This window comes from Manacus candei, unplaced genomic scaffold (assembly GCF_025592945.1).
Source record: "Manacus candei isolate 608988 ecotype Guabito, Panama unplaced genomic scaffold, ASM2559294v1 h1tg000086l, whole genome shotgun sequence".
Lineage (NCBI taxonomy): Eukaryota > Metazoa > Chordata > Aves > Passeriformes > Pipridae > Manacus > Manacus candei.
Genome location: NW_026138134.1, coordinates 5,106,952 through 5,133,291, shown reverse-complemented (window position 1 = coordinate 5,133,291; position 26,340 = coordinate 5,106,952). Strand labels below are relative to the sequence as shown.

At 50.7% G+C, this 26,340-nt stretch overlaps 1 protein-coding gene across 1 annotated transcript in view; it reads left to right on the top strand.

The window, feature by feature from the left end:
• The first annotated feature begins 5,246 nt into the window (after positions 1 to 5,246).
• Positions 5,247 to 26,340, top strand: part of GRIK4 (glutamate ionotropic receptor kainate type subunit 4) — a 182,379-nt gene continuing 161,285 nt past the window's right edge. The window contains 1 exon segment of the mRNA XM_051812219.1: positions 5,247 to 5,288. The gene's annotated coding sequence lies outside the window, so the exon portion shown is untranslated.

Here is a 26,340-nt window from a genome sequence, read left to right as displayed (position 1 = left end):
GTGATGGAACTGCCTGTTCCACGTTCTCCTCTGCATGCCCTTAATCCAGCATTTCACCTCCAAGCACTGACTTTTCTTTGTTAGTTTTTGGGTAGAAAAACCTTCCAACCTTCTGGAAGGAGGCGGCTCACGACGTTTCAAAAGCCCCTCTGACCCATTCATCATCATCATTTTAGTGTGTGCATGCAGCAGGAGTCAAATAGCCTCAATTGTAGCTTCTATTGAACTCATCTTTTCTGCTCTGCAATTTCTTTATTGTGCCATAATAAAGCTGCCCCTGTCACTGCTGAGCTGGGGCTCATCTGTCTCCCTCTGCACGATGGGATCTGCTGCTGGGCTGGAGCTGGCAGAGAGAAAATGCCTGTGTGAGGTTGGGCTGTGTCAGTCCACCTCAGGAACTGCAAAAAAATCTCCCAAAAAGTAGCTCTTCCCTGCTGCTGATGCTGCTGGAGGTGGCACATGGTCAGTCATGGGAGCTTAACCAGGGACAGCAGAGGAGCAGGGAAATACTCCAGTCTTGGCTTCTCCTTCTCCAGAAACCCCATCCTCTGATGGCACAAGTTGCTCCAGCTGCTCCTCCAGGACTCTGGGCTTGGAATTGTCAAGAGATTTGAGGCTTGGGCTGATCCAAATCCTCCTGTGCTGGTGCACATCACCTTAGGCCTTGAGTCTGATCTTCTCTGCTTCCCTTTCTTAACTCTCCATGGAATTATTGGTGGTGGAAAATGCTCTGTGCTGGTGAGGAGAGTCAGGGCTCAACCCAAAGAAGCATCTGCTGGCTCGAGACAGGGACTGACCAGCTTTGGGAGACAGGGGAGTGAGTGCAGGGCTTCCACAGTTCCTTGGGAAGCTGTGGAGGTACAACACAGCTCTGCAGCTCTGATTCTCTTTGGATGAAGGTTTTATAGACTGGGGGAGATTTAAGGGCAGATGAATTTGCCCCAGAGTGAGTCACAGCCAGAGCAGAGGCTCCAGTTACAGAGATGGGAGATCCCCTCCTTAGTCCTTGGACCAACCTGCTCATGAGATCTGAAGTCATTTCGTTCTTCATTCCTCCCTTTTCTTAATCATTTCTCCCCCAAAAGTCTCTTTTTCATCTCTCACATTTCAAAGGGAGGTGGCTTCTGTGGGGTCAGTGGTTTTGGTGGGCTCTTTGTTTTTTCTGCCTTTCCTTTGGGGTGTGAATGGAATGAGCACACAGAGGGGAAAAACATCCTTTGATGACAGCAATTACAAGGAAGAGAACACAAAAAAAAAAGCAAGGAAAACTGGGATGCAGGTGAATATAAACTGCAAATGATGAGTCCAGTGTCTCCTGTTGTCTGAGGGGATGGATCTCCTTGTGAAAGGGCTGTGACTGGAGGTGGGTTCAGTTCTGAGATGTGGCCTTCCTGAAATCCTGTCGCTGCTCCAGGCCTCTGTTTCCCATCTCTAAAATGGCAACATGCTTTTTGGAACCTTATTTAGGCGCTCTGGTCTCCCAGGATTGTCTCACTTGCGTGTGCAGCACCTGGGAGGGGGTGTGATCCATCTCTCTTGGGAGCTTTGGGCACCAACCACACATGTATTTATGAGGTTAGATGGTAATTAAAGGAATGGCTTGTTTTCAACATTGGGAATAAAGGTGTGGAGTGGCCTCTTCAGATGGGACTATGAGCATCCTCCCAAATTTTGCATCAGGATGGCAGATGCCATTCCTGACTTGAGCTCGTTTAAATTCACACACATTTTCTTTTGCATGAAAAAGAAGGCAAACAAACTGTTCCACAAAATGTTCCTTATTTATCTAACTCATCCTACTAACTTCTTTGAGCTATCTAAATATATATATATAATTAGATGGGCTTTTTTATGTAACTACCACAAGATACTCCCCTAACCACTTCCTTCAAAGCTGTTCTTATCTATAAAATTATCTAATTTGGACGTGTTCTATTGCCAATAGAAACTCGTTGTGAACCTTAAAGGAAAAACCTGGGATGCACATAATAGGTTTATTTTTTTGTATTTCAGTAAAAAGAGGAATCTTTTATCCCCTGAAATCTCTCAGTTCTTCATGCATTTGACTGACTCCTTCTTGCAGTGGGACTGTTATTTGCTGTGCTGCTGAAATGGAGCCACCTATGAAGGGAAATGTAGCAGTTGTTTCAATGATTCACAGCTCAGCTTCACGTCAGGTTTGAGATCAGAGCCCCTCTTGGTGCAGCTGAGAGGGAGAAGATCATTTATCTGCTGGGATATCTGATATGCCACGAGCTGAGCAGGGTGGGGGCTGCTTCCCCCAGATGTTTGGATCTGGAGGTGTTGGTTTATCCCACGGAACAAACAGCCTGCTGGTGGTGGAAATTGGGGCAGACTCATCCATGTGCATCAGCAGGGGCTCAGCTGGCAGAGCTGCTGCTGGGGAGAGGCTGTTTGGGGCTGGGCTGAGACCCCAAATCATGTTTGGGGCTGGGCTGAGACCCCAAAGTGTGTTTGGGGCTGGGCTGAGACCCCAAAGCATGTTTGGGGCTGGATTGAGCTGGACCTGCAATAGTACCATAGTTCTGAGCTTCTGTTTTGGGCAATTAACTGGATTTTTAAGACCACCTGATCTCCCCCCTGTGCCTTGCTGACCTCAGGGAGCACCTTGGCAGCAATTCCCAGGAGAGGAGCTCTCAGGGCTGGCTGGTGGGGACCAGTGCTCTGCCCTGGAGGAGGGGGCCTGTCTCTGAGGGCTCTCTGAAGTATCAGCATCTCTTCCCTGCCTTTCTGTGCCCCCGAGTTTAAGCAGGATCCCAAACCCTCCGTAATACTCGGATTTACAGTCTTACAACGACAACACTTCCATCCCCAGGAACGGGATTTTCTGGGTCACCAAATTCCCTTGCTTTGGCAGGGAACTGTGTCAGATCACCTCATTCATAAAGTGACCAAACTCTATTTTAAAACCATTGGGTGGCTTCCCTCCCCCTCCCCTCCCCACCTAACACTTCCTGGCAGGAAGCAGTTTGGAAACCTCTGATTTCCAAAGCATCCAAAGCAAGCCAGGTTTATTTGCAGACAGTTCTCCTGCAGCTGCCTCCTCTGGATTCCCTGCTTTCAGGCCACCCTCCCCTGCTGTTGGCTGACAGGGTGCTTTAATTCTGTGATCCTGCTCTGCCATGGGGATTTTGGGGTGGAGGCCTTGGATTAGCTTTCCCAGGTCTTAAGTTCCTTTCTAAGTGCATGACAGCAAGGCTGAGGCTCCAACAAGTGTGTGAAGGGCAGAGATGGACCTGAATTATCCAAAATATGTCTGAAAGAGAGTGGGGTGGTTTCACAGGGCAGGAGAGGGAGGAGGATGCAGGATCCACCTGGATGGTGCCTGCAAAGGTGGCAGGAGAAGGTGTGCCTGGCCCAGGTGTGCTCAGCACTGAGGTCAGAGTAGGATCTGTCCATCTCCCACTCCTGGAGTTTTCCCAGAGCCTGCTCTGGGTCTGGGAGCAATCCCAGCCCTCCCAGCCTATGTGTTGCTGTCCCTCCCACTTCACCTTCAGCACTGAGCTGCAGCCCAGGCAGGTGTGAATCTGGACCTTGAGGGCCACAACCATAAACTAAAAGCAAATTCAGCCCAGACACAGGGGAAATGCTCTTCTATTCCTGGAATAATAAATGCTTGGAATGGCCTGCTGGGCAGGGGCACTGGGGCAAAGGCCTGGGGATCAGTCACACAGCAAGTGACTTGTAGCTGTTGTCCTGAGGGAAATGATGTGTAAAAGGGATGAGCTCAAACACCCCATGCCTGTTACCTGTGTATCTCATGAGTAATTTGTCTCTGAAGCAGAGGCGTTTTATTTTTCTCCTCTGAAGCTGATTCTTTTCCGCCAGCTTATTTCTTCTCAGCAGGAGGGGAAGATGAATCCCTGTCAAATAATAGTTCATTGCTCTTAATGCAAGAGTCCAATTAATTGATGGTTTAAAAGCTTCGCTTTTCTCGCCATTAAAAACAAATAAACAGGGAAACAAAACTGAAGCGTCGCAGGGGAGGTTGGAGCAGCACAGGGACACCTCAGCTCTGCCTGGTGCAGCATTTCCCAGCCTCTCACCCTGGGATGGCTCTGATTGTCCCACTCCTGCCAGTCTCCCAGTGCTGGATGATGTTTTTTCCCAGCCTGTGTTGCTGTTCAGGGCACAAGGAGCAGGTTAACATTGGATATGAAGATTTTAGCAGCTGAGGGCAAAAGTGTCTCACTGTGTGTCCTTCTCAGGGAGTGCAGAGGGAAAGAACATATGGGGAAAGGTGGAGCCCTGGAGAGTCCTAAAGCAAATTAAGGATTTGGGATGTGGGGGAGAAAGCACAGCTTTCCCAACCCCAAATATCCCAACTGGGAGTGTTTAGTTTGGCCTTAGGAAAACTGGTCAGTTTTGGAAGCAATAGTTCCAGTGCCCCACTGCTCCCTGCCCTCCCTCCTCAGACCCCTGCATCCCATCTTCCTGTGCTCCCTCCAGCCCAGTTTCTGGCCTCCCTCTGTCCTCACTCTCCTGCCATTCTGCCCTCCTTCCCAGCTCCCTTCTCCTGCTCCTTGCTTCCCTCCATCCTCTGTTTGCTGTATCCCTCCATCCTGCCCTGTCCTCCTTCCATCCTTAATTCCCTGTTCCCCCTGTATCCCTCCTTCCTGCCCAGTGATCTTTCCATGCTCAGTCCTCTGCCAGCCCTGTATCCCTTCCTCCCTGCATTCCTCCATCCTGCCCTGTCCTCCTTCCATCCTTAGCTCCCTGTCCCCCCTGCACCACCTCTCCCTGTATCCCTCCATCCTGTCCTGCCCTCTTTCCATGCTCAGTCCCCTGTCCTCCCTGTGACCCTCCATCCTGCCCTGTCCTCCTTCCCTCTGTCCCCCCTGCATCCCTCCCTCACTCTCTCCTTCCTGCCCTGTGCTCTTTCCACGCTCAGTCCTCTGTCCTCCCCGTATCCCCCCATACTGCCCTGTCCTCCTTCCATCCTTAGTTCCCTGTCCCTCCCCGCATCCCTCCATCCTGCCCTCTCCCCCTTCCCTCCCCAGTCCCCCTCTCTCCCCGTACCCCCTCTCCATCCCTTCCCTCCCCGCATCCCTCCATCCTGCCCTCTCCCCCCTCCCTCCCCAGCCCCTTTCTCTCCCCGTAGCCCCTCTCCATCCCTCCCTCGCCGCCCCGCCCGTTTTTGGGGGGGGTCCCCGCCGTGCCCGGGCCGCCGCCCCCCGCCCCCTGCAGTTCCCCCTCCCGCCGCCGGGGACCCGCGGCCGCCGCTGCCGGAGCGGGGCCGGAGCAGCCGCGGGCAGAGCCCAGCCCAGGTACGAGCGGGCAGGGATGGAGGGAGGCAGGGATGGACGGAGGGAGGCAGGGATGGGGGGTCTGGCGGGCGGCGGGCAGCGCTCCCCCGGGGTGGCGGGGCCGGGGGTCCCCCCGCGGGATGCTCGCCCCGGCCCCCGGGAGCCGCCGCTGCGGAGCCGCGGGGCCGGGAGCGCTCGGAGCGCGGAGCCGCAGCCGCTCGCTGCCCCCCCGGCCACAATCCCCCCTTCCCCGGCCACGTTCAGCCCCGTCCCGGTCACATCCATCCCCTCCGGACCCACAGCGAGTGCCCCCCGGCCGCCCCCTGCACTCGCTGAAGGACTTTGGGACCAGCCCTTTGCGGTGTTTTTAGCGCACCAAGAGTTGAAAAATGCCACGCTCCGGCTTTTCGGCGGAGCCGAAGTTCGCGGGGCGCGGGGAGGGGGTGGCTACAACTCCTGTGGATGAGCCGGGAGCGATGCCCGGGATGCGGTGGGCAGCTGGCAGGGATGCTCCCCGCGGCCCCGGGGGCTGCCGTGCTCGCAGCCCTGCGTGCCAGGCAGCGAGGAAAACGCTCTCTAACTCCAGATTTTTCTCGGGCTCTGGATCGGAAAGGAAAGGGCTCGTTGTTCTGGAACGCGTGTCGGTGGAGTTGTGCTCGGGGATGATTTGCCTCTGGAATGTGCGAGGTGCTCGTTGTGTGCGCAGACGTGCGGGGTCGGCGCTGCCCTGACTCCTTCAGCGAACGAGCAGCGCTGAGCCCGGGCACTGGGGGGAAAACTCCGCGCAGAAACCTCTTCCTAGGCCCAACTTTATTCCGTGTGATTTACGCCTGAACTCCGGCACAGCCGCGGCTCTGGGCCGGGGCTCTGCGTAGGTGAGCGATGCTGCGAGCGCCGCTCGGCTCGTCGCCCATCGGGCTGGATTCTTTCCTTTCGCAGGGTCGAGACCTCAAGGTTGCGACCCCGCGGGGAGTTAATTGAACGAGCCGGGGGTTCGCTTCGCCTCCCGCTCCCCCTTCGCGGGGAGGTGCTGCTGGCTGGGGGCTCCGGCGCTGTCCCTGCCTCCCCGGGGACCTCCGGCTGGCGGGGGATGCCGAGGGACAGCTCAGCCGCCGCATCCCGGCCGTTCTGACGGAGCGCTGGTGGGCTCCAGCAGCCCCCCCCACCACCAGGGGAGATCCCCCCCGGCAGGAACCAGCCCTTTGTCTCAGCCTTTTCTCCGGGAAGCCGCTCAGCAGCCACATCCCGGCTGGATGTGACCGCTGCATCGAGCACAGAGCAGAGCCTCCCCCTCTGCTTCCCTGCGCTGGGAGCCGGGAGCCTACGGCGTTCGGAGAGCGAGGAGCATCCCTCTGGAGTCTCTGGCTCTCCCGTGGAGCCGACAGCACCCAGCAACCAGCTCCTGGGTGCTCAGACGTGTGTGCTCACAGGTAGGAGGTGGATGTGACTGTGCCGGGTGCTTTCCTGCCATGGTTTGCTTTAGTCTTCTTTCACACAGGGGTAGGAGCCATCTGCAGTGAGGCTCCCACCGTGCCAAGGCATTTTTAACGTGTCTTGATGCAAGTCTGCTTTAGTATTTATGTATATTAAGCTGTGTATTTGAAGGGAACCATCTGGGTAGAGAAATAGATGGCGAGTGGCAGAACCTTTCCCTCTCGGTTTCCATTTCGGGGCTGGGCCTGATTAGCGAAGGCAGAAGTTGGGAAAGTTGCTGCGTGGCTCGTTCTGGTTTGCAGGTGGTGCTTTCCCCACACCTGATGTGAATTCCTACCCTGGGATGAGACAGCTGGAGCTGGGATGGGGAAAGAGGGAGCTGACAGGCTGTGCTGAGCAGAGAGTGTGTCAGCACAGGGAAGGAGAATGCTCTTTTCTTTTCCTTTAAATGGCCATTTCTCTTAACCCTTTGTGCTCTGGCGCCTGTGGGGATGGTGCCTCTGCTCTTGGGGGTGGGAAGAGGGGGCCTGAGGAAGGTGAACCCCCAAAATGAAGGGCTGTGGGTGAGGACAGACCAGAGTTGGGGTAAACACATGAACATCTCCCTAAAAAGAATCACCTGTGCAAGGCTGGGTTATAAATAGGAGGGCTGGAGCAGCTGCCTGCAGTTCTGAGAGGGACAGGCACAGAGACAGAGCTGCTGCTGCTGCAAGTTTCTTGCTGGAGGTTTCTTTTGCAAGCTGTGCAAGGAAAATAAGCCAAGGAGTCATGTGGGCTGGCAAAGGCCTGGACACCTCGATGCCAAGGAGCACTCAGCAATCTGGGGGAGAACGGAGGATGATTTGAGGGACCTGGTCTTCAGGGAGCTCATCAAAGGAGCAGCAAAGCAGGTAGGGGCAGTGCTGCCTCCAGACTGTCTGTTCTGAAAGCTTAAATGTGCCAGGGAATTGCATCCCCCGTGCGTTGTGTGTGCTCACACTGATGTCTTTGCTTGATGGAAAAGCAGAAAGTGAACTTAAAACTCAGCCAGAGGAGCTGGGAAAATCCTCAGCTAAATCCTGGCTGATTGAAGGAGTTCTGGTGGGAGAGAATCTGACTGTGATGGAGGATCTCTGTGTTCTGCCACGGGAGCTGCTTTGGCCATGTGGGTTTAGGCTCCTCTTTCTCTTGGGAAGAGCTGCTGGTTTTCCATGTGAAATAGGGACAGAGGAGACCAGGAGAGGCCTGGGGCTGCTCTGGCTGGAGGAGGAGCTGTGTGTTTTTACTGGGGGATGCTTGAACCTGCAAGAGTTGATGGGTGGAAGGATGGGCTTTGGTGTCAGAAGAGGAAAAGCAGGGGGGAGGAGGAGGGAGGGGTGACACAGGGGATGAAGGAGCAGATACCTGCTCAAAATCAGACATGGCTGGGCCATATTGGTGGAGAAGAACTCCCTCCTCCAAGAAACTTCATCTTCTTTAAGGTACTTTGAGCTTTATTCTGGTTTTTGTCAGCACTAAGTATGTGCAGGCAGTCGATGTCTTGCCCTTTTTAAAGGCCTGATGATGTGCCTGAGGTGTGGGTATTGATTCTCCCTGTCTTTTAGAGGAGCTCTTCATGGGCAGCACTTGTTAGGGTCAGGTTTGAATTGGGTGTTGTTTGTTTTGTTTTTTGTGCTTCCAGGCAGGCACAAGGAAAGACAAATGTTCTGCAAGTCTTTTCAGAAATGTTTTCTGGGCAAGAGGTTTCTAAGGCAGCACATAAAGGCTGGGGAATCAGCTAAAATGAGGAACCTCTTGCTGTGTGTGTGAACAGGAGGAACACTGTAATGGGGCTTGAGCAGGATGAGAACAGCTTGGAGGGGGTTGCTGAGACTTGAGGGGATGACACAGAGGAATCAGTGGGGTATGAGAAACTCCAGGAGGAAAGCTTTGTACAGGAGGGGAAAAGTTGGCTTAGAAAGGAGACCCTGGGGATGCTGCAGAGCTGAGCTCGTGCTCAGGAGACTGGGAGCCCCAATTTGTCTGGCTGTACCCTCAGGGGAGCTACTAACCCTGCCATGGCTTCTCTGACAAGAAAAAGGGGGGACTTGGAGAGAGAAAAGGAGTTGTAAGACCTATGAGGAGGTAATGGAGCAGTTTTAAGGGTCCCCATGATAACTTTTCACCTGCTCTGTGGGATGTGGCTTGGAAGGACAGTTAACATTACTGTGGTTTTTATGTTTGTCCTGGTGCCTGTGGAAGACTTGGTGTGGTACAGTGGATGTGGGAGTTACTGGTGGTGAAGGTGGAGGAAAATGTAGTGAGGACCAGATCATAGAATCACAAAATGGTTTGGGTTGGAAGGGACTCATCTCCTTCCAACCCCTGCCATGGGCAGGGACAGCTTCCATGGATAGAACATTTCCATGCTGGTCACAGGGAGTGGCTGATGGGCAGGACAGAGCTGGCAGTCCCCACCTGCAGTCAATTAGCACTGATTGAGTTGTTCCAAGAGGAAGAAAGGGACAGAGGTGTTGGGAATCAGGTGTTGTGAATCAGGAGATCTGGGGACCGTTGGTCTGAGGTAAATCAGGTGTAAATGAGCAGCAGGTGTGAAGGGGAGGGCTCTTCCCCCTCGATGGGCAGTTAGCAAGGCAGGAACCCCAGTGGGCAGAGGGAGCCCATGGATACAGCAGGAATTTTGCCACGAGCTGCCTTTCCAGAAATCAGACCTGAGGAAGAGCTGGGATGTCAGGCAGGTGAGTTTTGCTTCTGGGTTCCTGCTAGGAGGGCCTGATTATCACTCAGATACTTGGATGGGTCTAAGCTTGAGGTCAAATCACCTCAGCTTTTGTGCAGAGGATGGGTGCCCAGTAGGGAAGCCTTCCTTCCTAATGCTGCTTGGAAGGCTGAGAAAACAGGAGCTCAACATGTTCCAACGGACCTAATTTATTTGGATTTTTCATTAAATCCACCCAAAAGGGACTATTTTGGGAAATAAATAGCAGAACGTGGGCAATAAATAGCTGTGGGATAAGGGGCAGAGTTCAGTGCTGGCTTCCCTAGTTAAGCTGCAGAAAATAGAAGTGTAATGGTCGAGTGCTGATCGGAGGGGAGATAGGTGATTATGTGAAGGTTCCTCACGCTGAGGCTGGGCTTATTTATTATCTTTAATGATTTGGAGGTGGAAATGGATCAGAGCTGGGTTAGGGAGAGCCAGTGTGCCAACAGAAAGGGTTTGCTTTTGCGAGAATTAGAAGAGAAGGCTGCTGGCTGTGAGTGTGCCAGTGGTTTGGGAGCAGCAGTTGGTGTAACTCGGGCTCCAGAACTACAAGAAGAAAACCCTGAGTGAATCCTTCCCTGATAATGGGACCTGGGGGGATTCTGGGGGGTTCTACCAGGAGGACATGTAGGGCCAGGAGGAGATGGTGTGGTTTGTGTGTGCAGGTGAGGAGGTTCCTGGGGCTGTGTGGATGAGCTGTAGGTGATGGGGAGCCACAGGAGATGCTGTGAGGTGGCCAACAGTGCCCTCCACCTCAGGGGCTCTGTGGGGAGAGGTGTCTGCAGGGACAGGCTGCTCTTCCCAAAGCCTCTCAGGTCAGGGATTTGCTGCTGGGGCAGGGATTTGCTGTTGGAGCAGGGGCTGTGGATTCAGGCTGTGCCAGCATCCCCTGGACTGACTGCTTTGGAATGAAGGGAGGGAACTTTTGCTGAGTCCTGCTGAGCTCCTCCTGGTGGGACCTTCCCCTGGATTTTCCAGGGGATGGATGATAGATAAGGTGTTAGTAACTTATCAGGGATGAAGGAGCAGAGCTGTGAGCTGTCCATCTCCATGGATCCAGCAGTGCCTCCAACCCAGAGGCTCGGGAATGTTCCCAGTGAGTGTTGTTGTGAAGTGTCTGATGAGTCTGTGGTCTCACAGTGCCTGGAGGGGGGATTACAGAGCCCAGAGGATTTGGGTTCTGCTTGATTGCAAATCCCTGAGCCAGGTCTCAGTCAGGTGTCAAGGTACCAATGTTTATCCTGCCCATCCTTGGCATGGAAGCAGCTCTGTAACACAATACCCAAAAAACGGTGAGCCATCCAGCCCAGGGGGATTTTCATCTCTGCTGAGATTTCCTGACTTCAAAGTCTGCAGAATTTATTTGCAATCTTCATGAGGGAGAAAGCCAGGCATTTGTGGGTTTGTTTTATTTATTTATTTTTTTTCCCTGAGCCTCTCTGTTCCTCCCCACCCTCTCTTCAGTTTGTTTATTTGGTTAGCTCAGCGTCAGCACAACGATGTGGAAATAAAGCAGAGGAGCTTCCTCTTGGCCTTATTGAATATTCATAAATGGGAGAAATAGATTATACTGGCAATCCCTGGCTGGGCTACAGTTAATGGAAGTTCTTCTTTGACCTTACAAACCCCGCTTTTCAAGGGTTTATAATGAGTCTGCAAAAATTCATCCTGGGCACAAACAAGTCATCTGAGGTCTCAGACCCTGTGAGCACAAAGTCATAATAATAATACTAATTTCCCACCCACTCAGGCATGTGCTCAGCTCCTTATAGATCTCGCTATTTTTTAAAAGCAGGTTTTTGCTTGATTTTTTTTTTTTTTTTTATCTTTTTGGGACTGTTTCAAGGTGTGTGTTGGGGGGGAGGAGGGTGACTGGTGGGGGAACAGCTCTCCCTGTGCTGTGTGACACCAGTTCCCTGCGTTGGTCCCCCTTGGGAGGCTCTGTGGGTCCTTCCCTGGCTCTTCCAGAAGCAGTTTTATGTCCTGAAGATCTCAGCCCGATGAGCTGGGTGATCACACCTCAGCTGGGTCAGCAGAAAATCAGCTCTTGCTCCCTGGCAGTGGCTCTGCACCTTCTCTCCCCTTCCTGAGTCTGAGAGCAAAGACAGTCTGGGCCTCCTGGGGAGGGGATGAGCTGCTAAAAGCCCCTGCAAGGTTTTGTCCAGCCCTAACCTCTTCACGAACTTTCTGCTGAAAACCACAGTGACAGAAGCTGATGTTTTGCTGAAGGAAGGCGTCACATTTGGAGGCTGAAGGGTTTATTTGATGGCTCCCTGGCCCTGCTCAGAGGCAGAGGGGCTGCAAGGCTTGTTGCCGCTGATGTTTGAGTTTGTAGTGGGATTCCTGCTGGGCAGCAGCCCCGTGCTTTCTCTTTGTAGGCTGTGATGAAGCAGCAAATTGCTGCGTCTGATGGAGTTGCTCTAAATGTGGCTTGTTTTGGGTCAAGTGACTGAGCCAGGGGCAGAGCCCGCCTGCAAACCCTAGTTCATTGAAACCAGTGCTGATCTGCAAACATGTGCCAAAACTGCTATTTTTCACCCCTCAAAAAAAGGCTTGTCAAAATACATATTACTCTACCCACGCTGGCTGTTTGCCCTTGCTGTTTTCCTGTTTGCTCTGTGCTTATTTCCCATTTTTCACTCCACCTCGTGTGTGATCTGGTAACATCTGGTGTTAAAGGATGGTGTGTGTGCACGGGCAGCTCTGAGAGCAGGGCATCACATCTCTTTTTAAGGCTGAAAAACGTTTGGGGCAGAGCCTGTGCTAATGCTCACAGAGCATCTGGTCCTCTCCAGGTCCAATTCATCACTGTCTTGCAGTTTGCATTATTGTTCACACCGAGGGAAAGTGGGTGTGAAGCTGGAATAATAATGTTTCACACTTGCTTTGCATTGGTTTTGATATCCAAGAGCATCTCAACCTATCAGAAAAGGCATAAAGGAATTGAGTGGTCGGAAGCTGAAAGCACAGTTGACAAATAACTTCTTAATTACCTTTAGTGAGGAAATGACTGCTGGGCTCGATATTATATCGATGGCAAATGGAAAATCGAGATGGGAATTTTCAATTCTGACTGAGAAGGCTGGAAGGAATCAGGAGGGGTGAGCTCAGTGCAGTGATTCCCCCAACTTTTAACCTCTTGCTGTACAGTTCTTCCACATGTAATTCCAGCATGGATATTTTCCTGAATCTGCAGAGAGCCCTGAAAAATCCCCCTGTAATATAATATTCCCTGTTTGTTTTCAAAGGGGATACTAGTGGTTAAATGATGGCCATCAATGTTGTAGTTGCTTTAATGGAGCCTAATGGCATGAACACATAAAGAACTTAATGCTCTGTGGTGTATCAGGAGCTTTGTGTTTGGGAAACAGGGTCTTTTGATAGTTGGACCTCCCAAGGGTCTTTCAGGAGACGTGTCTTTGAGTGATTTGGATTGACGTGCCTTTTGTTCTGTTCCTGCTGGGTGTTAAATAAGATTTAAGTCTCCTCAGTCACTATTTAGTTATTGAAGAACATCACAGTCAACACAAATGCAAACAAAACTGTCTGGATGTTTGTTTATGCAACATATCATTAGGAAATCTGCAGGAAAAAAAATATTCTGGTCTGTTAGATAATTAATCTGCATTTTAAGAATTGTCTAAAGACATATTTGCAAGCTAGTCCATTGAGCTTCTGCTCATCTAGTCAATAATCCCCATATTTAATAGTCCCTGAGAATGTATTTCCATAATGTGCTGTGAACAGTCGAGAAATCTGCGTCTTTTTTTGTCTTAAGATGTCAGTGCTCACACATTTTCTATGACAAATCTTTTTTCTGACTGTGGGTGAAAAATCCAGACATATCAGCTTCCAACTGGTAGGGCTGGGGACAGGGGGAGAGGAAGGAGAGGGAGAGAGAGAGAGAGAAAGCTGCTGGGAGCAAAGCCCTGGGTCCGGATCCTGGGATGAGTTTGCAGTTTCCATCCGGCATCGGATGCCAGGGCTGGGAGTCTGCAACCCAAAATCCACCCAAACCCCAGCCAGAATCCACCTTTCCTGGCTCCCAAGCCCCCCAGGTCCTTGTCCTGTTGGTGTTGGAGAGGCAGGAGGATCTGGGGTATGCCCTGAGCTGTAGGAAATGCTCTGATGGCAGCGCTGGAGTCCTGGGCTGGCAGATTTATTCTGGGATTTGAGGGATGGAGCTTGTTTGGCTTTGCTGCAGTAAAGCTGCTGGGACCTGCCAGGACTCCCCTGGCCCTGCCTGGGATCCCCACAGCAACAAGTTCCCTGGTGGATGGTGGCCCAGGCTCTGGTTTTGGGGTGTCTGCAGCACAACCAGCCCCCCGTGAGTCCTCTGAGCCAACACCTCCTGTGCTCCCACACTGAGGGTTTGAGACAGGCTGGGAAGTTCAGTCAATTATCCTGGTTTATGGTGGAAAAGCGCCCAGACAGCTTGGTTGGGGTGTGATAATTTACTAATCCAGAGCAACAGAGCAGGGAGGGAAACCCACACTTGGAGAGAGGGACCCCTGGGGAGTCGCCACATCAAGGTGAGAAGCTGGAGCTTAATTTTGTTATCTTATCAATAACTAGCTGGTCTTGGTGCTGTGTTGTGAATTCTCAGGAGTGTTAATGCTATCTCGGGCTGTCTAAGCAAAGGAATAATGAACACAAGCAGGAAGAGCATTGTGTGCAGTCCTGGTATCTGTACCTTAAAAATGATGTTGGCAAACTGGAGAGAGATAAGGGCAGAGCTACGGGGGTGATGTGAGGGCTGTAAAACAGGCTGGGGAGAGAGAGACTGAAGCTCAATCCGTTTCTTTTAACTAAAGGAGTGATTTGATTATTGCCTGTAAGTACTTAGGCAGGGGAAGAGGCTTCTGCTGGCCAGAGGTATGAAGGCAGGACGTGGTTCTGTGGCTGGCTGCTCAGATAAATTCAGACAAGGAAAAGGCATGTCTTATTTTTGTAGAGCTTTTTATTTAAGCACAGGAGCAAATTACCCAGGGCTTGGTACATTTGCTGGTTTTAAATTGAAATGATACATCTTGCCGTGTTCTCTTAGGTCAACTGCAGGTTTGGTGTGGGGAAAACACTCAGCATGAGCCAGCCACAGCTAAAACAAGATTTGCAAAATGGTCATTATTGCCCTTCAAATATTTCAGTTATGCCGTGAGTGTGTTTTTTTTTTTTTATCTTATTTTTTTTTATTTATTTTCTTTTTTGGTGCAGGGATGCAAAACCCTGCAGGGTTTGAGGCTGTAGTTTAGAAGGTTGGGTTGCTGTCAGCCAAGCCCATGTCTAGGTCTCAGCCAGTTAAAGAATGCCCTCTTCCCACTGCTGATAGGGCAGGAAGAGCCTTTTGGACATGCCTAAAGTGGCTGAAGGGATTCTACTTTCACCAGACCCATGTTCCTTCTGCTTTTCCATGAGACACTCCAAGGCTTCTGCACAGAAAGCAGGGATGCTGCACCACAAACCCCTTCTGCCCCCACCTGAGACACCTTCAGCAAAGCCAGGGAGGAAGATGAAGAGGCATCATTACCCCTCAGTGGGTGGCTGGCACGTTAATTAGGGCACAGGGCATGTGTGTGGGGGGGTTCCTCTCACCTCATCCTCAGCTCCTCACCAACCTTAAAGCTGCAGAGGGAAAGGCAGGAGTGGGAAAGGAGCAGTGGCAGGGAAATGCAGCTTGGAACAAACCACATTCCACAAGGGATCTGGGCAAGGAGGCTGTGTAGCCACCATCCCACAGCCTTGCCTTGTCTCCATCCCCCCCTTGGCAGAACTGAAGGATGTTTCCTTTCTGATGGTGGCACCTGAATTTTTGTTTGTCTTTCAGTGCTTGATGCTGGCGCACCGAGTAAAAATGAAATTAGTGTTGTATCAGTACTGGGGAGAGATTTCCACGTGCAAAACCACGTTTTGCTTAAGTTAGTAATATTGTAAGTGTTAATTGAGTGTTCATTGATTGCCTGTCACTGCCTTGATGTGATCTGTTCTTCTCCACTCTGGCAGACACCCTACCCCTGATTAAACAGCAGAGCTGCTCTTGCACCAGTTAAACTGTCTTGGCTGTTCATTTTTTTTCCCCCCAGTGTTTCCCTTTTACCAGCTGTACAATTAGCATCTCCTCCTCCTCCTCCTCTTTGGAGCCAGCTCAGCCTGCACACCATCCTTGTTCTCTCCCAAGTACCTTTAATGCTTTAATACTTCAGGGTTCTTAAGTGGCCCTGGATGAGAGTTGAAGCAGGGGACGTGTTTGAACTCGGTCCAAGAGCTGTTGCCTGCGTGGATTTAGGGTCCTGATTCTCCCCAGAAATTGCTTGGTTCATTAGAGGTTCTTTGTTGCCGAGGGTCCAATTATGGGAGTGAATAGTGTTTTATGGGAATGGAGGTGGGGGAAGAAAAGCCAAAGCCTTTCTCCTTTAATGGTGTCTGTTGTGTAAATGGCTCAGCAATCAGGTAATCACGGGCAGGTCGTGCTGGTGGCTGGTAACTGGTCCTACCTTGTGCCAGAGCCCTCCTGTGACCCAGAGGAGGGGCTGGCAGCACATCCTGCACCAAACCATGCCCCTCTTCTGCATCCACCTCTGTGTCCAGAGTAATTGCACTTTTTCCCCCCCCTCAACGAATGAGACTTTGTGGCATTAACACGGTTTTGCATATTCAGTTCTTTCTCCTCTGCCAGGTTTTGCAGTGAAAGCTGCAAGATTCGTGGTGGGCTTTCCTGGGCTGAAAGATCTTCCTGGTGTGTGTTTGGTGGGCTTTGAGCACTTCAGAAAGATTAATTAACCCGAGATGAGAGAACTGAGATTTAACATTTATATAGGGAGGAGAGAAATTAATATTCCTTCTGCCATGCTGAATATGTTTAAACTTCTGCTTTCAGCTTGTCTGACTTGGAATATCTTCTAACTTGTACAAATGATAGAACAATTTGTTTTAGATGATGAGTTATGAGAATATTGCTCATAGACCCAGAACACGACATTTTCAATCACATCTTTATTGCATCGGTAAGAAAAAAGTGATTTTCTGTATCTTGACATGCTTATCCTTTGGAGACCAAGTCTATTATCATATTGTATAAGAATTTGCTCCGTGGCTCCTTGGTCTGTGGGAATATCATCACGTCAGGAGGAGAATCCTGCAGGGTTTATTGCAGCTGTTACAGAAGTGGAAAGGGCAGCACGAGTTCACATCAAGAGGTGCCTTTCAGGAACAGGAAAATGACTTAATAAAGGTGTGGTGGTAAAAATAGAGGAGTTCCAGTCATTTTATCTCTTTTTGGTTTTTTGCCAATGCGCAGCTTTGAACTTGAAACGAGGATTAGAAACTTGCTGGTGATGAAATGGAGGTGGAGATTCCCTTGCTGGGGATCCCAGGTTTTTAGCAATCTATCAGAAATCACAGGCTGAACGATCAAATCGTTTTTCCCAGCCCCGAGCCGAGGTCATTGATGGAGTTTGTGTTGCCTGCAGGGCTCATCCTGCTGGGAATTGCACTGGTTTGAGTTGTTCTGCTTGACTTCATGGGTTTGTGGTTTGTTTTTTTTTTGGTGAGGGGCATCCTACTGGAAAGCCTGCCCTCCTGGAATGTGGCACATTAACGTGGGATGATGCTCCAGGAGCTGGAAATGCTGCTCTGAACTTCTAACTCGGAGCAGTTTTCTCCTTGGCTGTTTATTGAGCAGGTTCCCAGTCACCAAACTCTGACTGGGGTTAATACAGTGCAGCTGCTCTGCTCCATTTGCTTGCACAAATGCAGCTTTTAGAGCTGTCACATATGCTAGATGGGAACACTTACCCCTCACCTGCTCCTCCTTGGAGTGGCAATTTTTGGAAGGGATTCCCAAGAACGAGGGAGACGATGGCTGTGGCTGTGCATCAGTGCATATGCCAGGACTAGAAACCCACCATTTCCAAGCTGCTGGGGATGGATGGAACGCTCCAAAATGCAGTTACACAGATGGAATTTGTGGGCTGCAGACCTCGGCTCGGGCCCTCCTGGTCCTGCAGCTTTGTTTTCGTGGAGGTTTTCGTGCTGGGTTTGGATTTTTCCTATTATTCAGGCCGTTGTGTTTTTATAGAGTTGCATTACTCATTGATTCCTTTTATTCCTCTCAAGTTTGCCAGCCATGACTAATGAAGAGTTTTGCTGCAGCCTGTTGTGGAGTGGACACTCAAGCTGGTTGAAAAGGGTTTTTTAGTTTCTTTTATTTTCTCTCACACCACCTAAATTTGATACTGAAGAGCTGGTGCCTTCAGGGGGAAGCTGTGTCTCCTTTCTTCCCTGCCTCCAGCCCAGGAGAGGATGATTCAGGAGGTTCAAGAGTTAAGGGGATGATTCAAAAGTCGAAAATCTCCCCAGTTTGGGTGTGGGCTGGTGCTTCAAGGCCAGGTTGGGTGGGCTTGGAGCAACCTGGGATGGTGGAAGGTGTCCCTGCCCATGGCAGGGGGTGGAATGAGATGGGGTTTAAGGTCCCTTCCAACCCAAACCTTTCTGTGGTTCTGTGGCCTTTTTAGTCAGATTAGTGCATCTCTGCTAAAGCACCATCCCCATGTTGTATCCTGGGAATTCCTGACAGAGAGCTGTGTTTTGTGGGACCATCAGGACTCCTGATGGAGGCAGGGCTGGAGGAAATGTGCTGCCTTTTCCTTTCCAGCACCAATAAGGTTTCTAGTTAGTTTTATTTCCATTACTGGGGTGTTTGTGCTTTAATGAACAGCTCCAGTCTGGTGAAAAAATGAGTTTATTTCCTGGTGAAGGGACGAACTTCTGTCCAAGTGAAAATCTGAGGCATTAAACCTCTCAGCAACTGGCCTGGTGTTGCAGTGTGAGGGTGTTTTTGGTCTCCCAACCTCTCCTCCCTGTTCCCAGCAGGATGACCTGTTAGGGATCATTTAATTCCAACACTCTCCATGTTTTCTGTTTAGCACTGAATGTTTTAACGAGGTCACAGGCAGGAACCTCCACCTGTGCTGGGGACACCTGAGTTTTTCTGCTTCACTGCTGAGTTGCTGCCATGATTTTTGTCTCTCTCTGCCTCTCTCACACGAGGCTTTGTCTTCCACACCCAGCAGCTGACCCAGAGTCTGTTCTTCCATCTGTTTGGTCACATCCCTGAGCCCCCAACTCCTGCTGCTTGAGCTGATGCTTTCTTGGCACTGTGTGTTTCTGAAGTCACTCAACCCTTAGAATGCTCCTGGATCCAAAAAAAAAGGCAGGGAATCTACCAGTACTTTAAATACAAATGGTTCTAACAGTACTTTAAATATAAAGGATTCTCCCCAGCTCCTAAAATGCAGCTGCTTTGCCTGGACAGCTTGATGGACTGATTTAAGATTAAAAAAAAAAATTAAAAATCTATGAATTTTAGTTTTAGAGGGATGGGCACTGGGTTCACTGACACTTGGGATGTGCTTTGGGGTCGTGGCATTTTAGGATGCTGACAGTGTTGGGAAGAGCAAGTGGATGGTTTGAGTGGCCTTTCACTCCAAGAACAATGGAGATATATATATATATATATTCATAAAGGATGTGTGAGAATTTGGATCTTTATGACCCTGCTTTGCCCGTCTTAACTGAATAATTTGGGATGTGGCAACCTTTGGATACACAGCCATGAATATCTATTAAAAAATTCAAATACCCTTCCTAAAAAGGAAAAGGAAAAAAAGACAGTAGAAAACAGATTGAGATGATTTTTTTTTTTTTTTAAAATTAGGGGAAGCTGTTGTCTTGTGGACTCGGGTGTTCCCACGGAGATGACGAGCTCCTGAATTTTAATTCACTGCCCATTTTTTTATTCACTTTCTTCCAGATTCTCTCCCTGAACTTTGCCCCGTGGGTGGGACCGGTGCTCGCCTTGTTGGAGCATCTAAACCCCTCTAATTATTGGGGAAATGGCTTTCAGAGGCTGAGAATTATCTACCCAGCTGCTGTACCTGTGTTGGCTTTTTGGTGTTCTGGTTTTCCAAGGTGTGGATGCAACTCCTTAATTTAAACAGCAGGGATTTGTAGGTGGGATTGGGCTGTCTATGACTGCCCTATTCCTGCAGGATGAGGTGTGCTGGGGTGTTTTCCTGTCGTGTATCCACTCCTGTCCATGAGAATTGTTTTGTATTTGGGGTGTTGTTATTCTGCAACTGAAATGAAGTAACGTGGAATTTCATTTATTTATTTATTTATTTTAACATGGAGCCACTGGGAGCAGTTACTCAGTGAACAGAAAAAGACACCAGCCCTAATGATGACAAGGAAAAGTTCTTTATGGGATCTGGGAGCAAAAGGCAGGGAACAAATGGATCCAGCCTGCAGAGACACAGGATGGAATTCATCAGGGAAACAGGGCTTCCAAATAATTCTGTATGCAGTTGTTAATGTCTCAGGTGATTAGTTAGGGCCTGCTTGTCCCATCCTTCCTGGGCAAAGTGCCTGCAAGAAGGAAAAAGGAGGTTGTAGGAGCTAAAGAAAGATAAAGAAGTGGCACCAAGGGTGTAAGAGCATTATAGAGTGGTCTGGGAGGATGAAAAACAGGAGGAAAGGGTTCTAACGGAGGCATCTGTCTGGATTCCAGCTCTCTGCAGCCAGGCAGGTATTGGCAAGATGCTTTGTGTGTGTGAAAGCAGCCAGTGGCACAGAGAGGGGGGAGGACAGTTTGCTGCCTTCTTTCCTTTTACCATCTGCCTGGGGAGGTGATAACCTTTCAGTCCCGTGGTCCTTGCAGTGTCAGGCATGGAAAAGGCAGGAGGAGGCAGTTCAGGCTGGTTTAGGAGCTGTGTTGAGATCCTGAGCTGGTGGTGTCCCTGTGCTTAAAGCTGCAGATGAGCAGGACAGGCTGAACTGCTGAGCAACCTGGGGCAGAGGTGCCCTTAAACAGGAGAGTTCTGAGAGAGCTGCACACACAGCACTGAGTGAGGGTGCTGAGGGCTCCCTCCTGCTCCCACTGGGGTAAAGGAGCTCTGGGGAAATCCTGGTGCTGTGGTGGAGTTGTTTGGGTGCTGCTGAAGGGACGAGCAGCCTGTGTTGGTGGCTCCAGAGCCAGCCAAGCTGTGGCTGGGTTGTCTCTGTGCCCTTGGAGTTGTGCTGTGCCAGCTGCCTCTGGTGTGGGGATGCTGAGATGGGGCCCAGAGACAGACAGAAAACTTGCAGGACACACAGCTGGTCCTGCAGTTGGTGTTCTGGCCAGCCAAGGCTGAGGGCCACAGCTCTGCCCTGCTCTGGAGCACACAGTGACCTCCACAGTCCTCAGCAAGGGCTGATGGAGAAGGGCAGGGACCACTTTGGGTGGCTTGGTAGGATGGGGTCAGCAAAGCAGAGGCATTTCCTCCTGGATGAGGTGCAGGCAGTTCCCTCCATCACACAGAGCTGGGTTTCTTGTCCATGGGGATCAGAAAGGAAGGCAGAAAGAAGCTGAGCAGAACCACACTGAGAACTGTCCCATCCAGCTCTGGGGCTGGAGTCACATCCCTCCCAAAGCTGAGTGCCCAGAAGTAAAGGTGTAGAGCCAAATCAACAAGGGAAATCTCTGTGTGAGGAGGATTTGGGAGCAGAGATGTTGTTTCCCAGTCCTTCTCCAGCCACAGGTGTGAGGTTGTGCCCCTCACTGCATCGTGGTTACTCAGAGAGCTTTGCTTCTCTGCCATTTGCTTCCCAGCAATTTTCTCCATCTATTTTTCCACCTATTACTCTGTTTCAGAACTCATTTGTGTCACCTTGGCCCTGGTTGGTGGTTGCCAGGTCCCAGTGCTCTGGTACAGCTCTGCTTCCCTCTCCTCTGCTTTCCCAAGGCCACCAGCCAGTGTTTCAAAGGTTGAGAGCTCTAGCTTGCAGTTTAGGCACAAAAATCACCCTTGGACTGTTGCATCTCTGAAGGTAATGAGCTTGTCTGAAACAGAAACCGATTCTTTGGGTGCCCAAATCTGAGTGCTGGCATGTGCCGTGTCAGTGTGAGGGGAAAATCAGGCCAGTGCCTTTAGAAAGTGGCTGTTTCTGTTTAATTTTACTTGCCAGTTTGGGACTGTAACCCCCAGAGCTCCCGTTTGTGCTGCTGCTTTGGCTGGGCCACATGCACAGCTTTGGATGGAGATGCAGCAGCAGCAGATTTCTGAGCTGGGCTTGCAGAGGGCAGTTCAAATAAGATGGGCCATCAGTTCTGTTCTGTAATGTTTGATTTATTAAGGCCTGGGAACCTGCAGCCGTCTCAGTGCTGAACACATGCCCACAGGAATCAGAGAGAAACGATCTCAAAGCAAGGCAATGAACTCTTCTCCACGGCACAAATTGCAGCAAGAAAAATCGAGGCTGGACATCAGGAAACGTCGTGGAACTGTAAAAATAGTGAAGCACCAAAATAGATTGCTAAGGGGGTTTGCAGAGTTATCTGTCACTGGGGATTTTAAAGAACAGATTAGACAAATGGCTTGGAAGGATTGAGCTTGTTGGATGGACGGGAGGACTAACAGAGCTCTTCATTTACTCCCCGTTTCCCACAGTCCCTCCATCAGTGTCACACACATCCTGCTCTGCCCAGAGGCAGAGACTGTCCCCCTGCCTGGCTTTGGCTGTACAGACAGACCCAGACTTAACCTCTGCTTGGCACAGCCTGGTTCTGGGGCTGGCAGACCCTTTGGGGCAAGGGGATTTGGGGTTAAATTGCTCTCTCATAATACCTTGTTTTAGCTTCCTAACTACCCGTGCCAGGTACTGACAATAACACACGAGCAGCACCTTGGGCTGCTGCAAACTCAGGTTTAATTCACAGCCCTGCACAGACTCCCATGAAACCCTGGGCAGGGCATATTAAGCTCTTGAACACAGGCCAAACTTTGAGCAAGAAGTAGAGGTCTCCGTGTTAGGGACATGAGATAAATTCTGTTCTTTTACGGTCCGTGGTTGATTGGAGATTGTGGTAATTCCAGAACGGTTTGGGTTGGAAGGGACCTTAAAAATTATGTCATTCCTACCCCTTGCCATGGGCAGGGACACCTTCCACTAGCCCAGGTTGCTCAGAGCTTCATCCAGCCTGGCTTTGGACACTTCCAGGGATGGGGCAGCCACAGCTTCTCTGGGCAACCTGTGCCAGGGCCTCCCCACCCTCCCAGGGAAGAATTTCTTCCCAATATCCCATCTAAACCTCTTTCAGTTTGAGGCCATTCCCCAAACTTTACAGTCATAAACTGGTCTGGGAATGCACTGACACCTCTGCACCCCTTTTTGTACACTGGGGGTGGTTCTGCTCCCCGTGATGTGCAGTGCATCCTTTTCAAGCAGGTTTATGTAAATTGTGACGAGCCTTATAGGAAAACATCAGAGACCTTAAGGCTTTTCAGGATCTGGAAGGATAAAAAAGAAAAAAAAAAGAAAATAAATTTGGAAAATTAAATATTTCTGACTAGGGCATGCTAAATCTTTTGCTGTTTAGGAAGGTGAGAAATTAAAATTGCAAAACAGCCGGCGAGGGAGCGAGTCGGGTGTGCGTGGCGGGGTTGGCTGGGCCTCCCGACTTCAGAGAGACTGTGAGAGGGAATCAGCAGAGACACAGAGCTCCTTCATATTCAGGGAAGTCTTAAAAGCCCTGTGTGACAGGGCTGTGGGCTTCGTTTGCATGGGCAGGAGAACAGCGAGCTCCTGCCACGCAGTGCTGAGCCCGCCTGGGTCTGTGGTTATTTGGCTTGGGAGTGTTTTTTCCCCTGGCTCTGTGGTGCTCTAATATGAGAGTGCTGAGAAGATCGAGGGGGGCCCTCCCCATATTTGTGTCCTTTCACTGCTTTGTTTCAATCCACAAAAGATAAACTGGGGAGCGAGCTGAATAGGAGGTTCCAGATGAAAACCCAATTTATAAATCTGTAAGCACGGGGAGAGGGGAAGGAGAGGAAGGCGTGGGCTGCCTGGTGGTCTGCAGAGCTTCAGGATCAGCTGTGAGACGGGGAAACTTCTGCCTGCAAAGAGGAAAATCACGGGGTGTTTGATTTGATGTGGAGAGACTGCATTCTCTGTCTTACAGGGCTGTGTTAGCACTCTCACTGTACAAAGCACAAATTATATCCTCCCTGTGGAAGAAAACCACTTCTGTTCAGCCTTTTGCTGGCCTGCTGGCTCCCTGAGGCCAGGTTTGGCTGTTTGAAGCAGGAGACACGGCGGTGTTTTATTTCAGACCGAAGCACGTTCTCCACGAGGTATCTGATGCATTAACCTGTCAGATGCCCTCACTGCCAGCCTGTTGAATATCCAGGCCTTCAAATGCGGGAAAACCTTTGGAAAAACCTGGGTTACAGTCTCCAGGGCTGCAGCAAGGTGGAGCTGTGTCGGAGACATGAAGCTCTGGGTGGTCTTGGAGCAGGGTGATGGTGTCCCCACCTCACAGGGGGATGGAGTGGCTGGTTCATGGTTGAGGCATCTCCAGAAGATGCCAGGAGTGGATTCTGCATCTCCAGAGGCCCGTCCTTTTTCCTGTTTGGGAGTTTTTGGGGCTGAGCTTGTCATGCAGAGGGACCAGGGGCCCCTTTGCCCTCCCGGGGGTGATGGCAGGCGGGTGCCAGGCAGCAGCCCCTTCCCTCCCCTGAAGCCTGGCCCTGGCAGCTCCAGTGCCTCCGTTACTCTGGCAACAAACTGCAGTCAGACAGCACCAAGCAGCTGAATTCAGCCCCTTGTTCCAAGAAAAATGCTCTCATTGAAGCCGAGCCCGGAGCAAAACCCTCCTGCCTTTGTCCTGCTGAACGACCCCGACCGTCCCCTTCGGGCACCACGGGCTGGGGGTGTGGTGGGGGGCGTGGGACGGGGTGCCCCGAAGAGCTGGGTGTCCCCAAGGGGGTCACTGAGTCACCTCCCTGGCGTTGGGAGCCCAGGGATGTGGCAGAGATGGTCTGGGGAGGCGAGAGAGATGGATCCAGGGGGAGATGCTGGGCAGGGGTGAGACAGGGAGACCCACTGGCAGCAGCAGGAGCTGTCACAGTGACAGGGCTCCACGTCAGCAGGAGATGGGAATTCTGCCCTCATCCCAGCAGCACGGAGGGAGCCTTGCAGAGCACTCCCCTCTCTGCTTGTTTGCCGGCTTACAAGGGTAACAAAAGCCTTCGTGGCACACTGGGGATGTGCTGCTTCTCTGGGATCCAGGGAGCTGCCCAGAATGATAATTGGGTACTTTTCCTTTTTTTTTTTTTTTAAGGAGCTAACAGGCTACTGCACAAAGTAATTAACTGGACAGATGGGTACAGCAGAATTTGTAAACGTTGACAGCAACAATAAGGCTTTTTTTTTTTTTCTTTAAAGACCCTGTGTCAGCAGAAGGGCCCCAGGTTGGGGCTGGCTTTCAGGGAAGCAGCTAAAACAAATGAGTCTTTAAAAAATTAATAATCTTCATGGCTGCAGATGATGCAGGTGTCTGGTGGTGGTGGCAGTGAGGATAGCCAAGGGATGGGAGAGCAAAAAGGCCAGGATTTCAGTGCAGCTGCTTTGCTTGTGTGTATATTCATGTTGCCCATGCAGAACATCCCCTCTTTGTGCATGTGAAGGGGTAGTTTCTCATCAAATGTGTGAGAAGGCTGAAAAAAATATGGTTGTTGCAGGACCAAATCCAATCAGGGCTTTTTTTTTTTTTAGATTGTTACCTGCACTCTGGGACTCTCAGATTCATTTCAAGTTGTCTGTAATGGGTGGTTAAAATGCTTATTTTGCTGCAGCCCGGTCGTGCTTGGTTAAAGAGGGAAGATGTTTGTTTCTCCCACGCTTGCTCACCAGTCCTTTCAAATGTCAGGTCTTCCCTGTGTGCCACATCAGCCTTTTCAGTCCTTGCTGTTTGCTGGTTTAATTATGTGTGGGTTGTTCTTCCCTTTGTGTGGAAGGGATGCTGGTCCATCCTACTGCAGTGACCCCCTGGCTGTTGGACTGTCAAGGTGTCACCAAAGGCAGACAAAATCCAAATCAGGGGGCAGTGGCTGCAGGGAAGCAGCTCACACAGAATCCCAGAATGGTTTGGGTTGGAAGGGGCCTTGAAGATCTTCATTCCATCCCCTGCCATGGGCAGGGACACCTTCTCTGAGGTGTCCAACCTGGCCTTGGACACTGCCAGGGATCCAGGGGCAGCCACAGCTTCTCTGGGCACCCTGTGCCAGGGCCTCCCCACCCTCACAGGGAAGGATTTTCCCCTGATAGCCAATCTAAACCTGCTCCCTGCCAGTTTGAAGCCATTCCCTTGCCCTGGCACTCTGTGCCCTTGTAAATAGTCTCCCTCCAAGAGAGCCTTGCTTGGGCACCCCTGGGCTGTGCTGCACGGTGTAATTACTCTGACTTGAGCAGGAGTGGAGTGCTGGTGTTGATTTATAACAGGTTATTGGCTCTGTGCTGATATTGGTCTGCTCAGCAGGACTTGGAGGATGTTGTCCTCCAGCATCAGCATCCCGGGAGACCTGTTAGAAGTTAGGCAGAAGCCCATTTTCCCTGTCAGCTCCGTGTACATCATCAAAACACCCATCCTTCAAATGAAATACTGCAGACACGGGGAAAGACACTTGTTGCAAGCATGAATACAACCCTGCAACAGGTTTGTGGGTTTGGTGGCAGCTCCAACCCCGTTCCCACCCACCAGGGGTTGTGGGTCAGCTGGGGATGGAGCATCCCGCTTCCAGGGGGGACCTTGCCCCAGGCCTGAAGGGAACAATTTCATTTGGGGTTGGTTTTTTTGTATCTTTTTTTTTTTTTTTGCTCATTTGTTTGGTTTCAGCAGCATAAATATGTGTCCTCATGTGGTTTGAGCTGTGGGGGTTTGGTAACATCCCAGCAAACACAAAGTCACCGGGAAGATGTTTTTTTTTTGAAGCTGCACCCAAGGAGAGCATCTCTCTCTCTCTGTCTCATCATCTCCAGGCTCCTCCTTTAATTAGCAGGCAGGAATTGGGACAAGTTGTACCAACT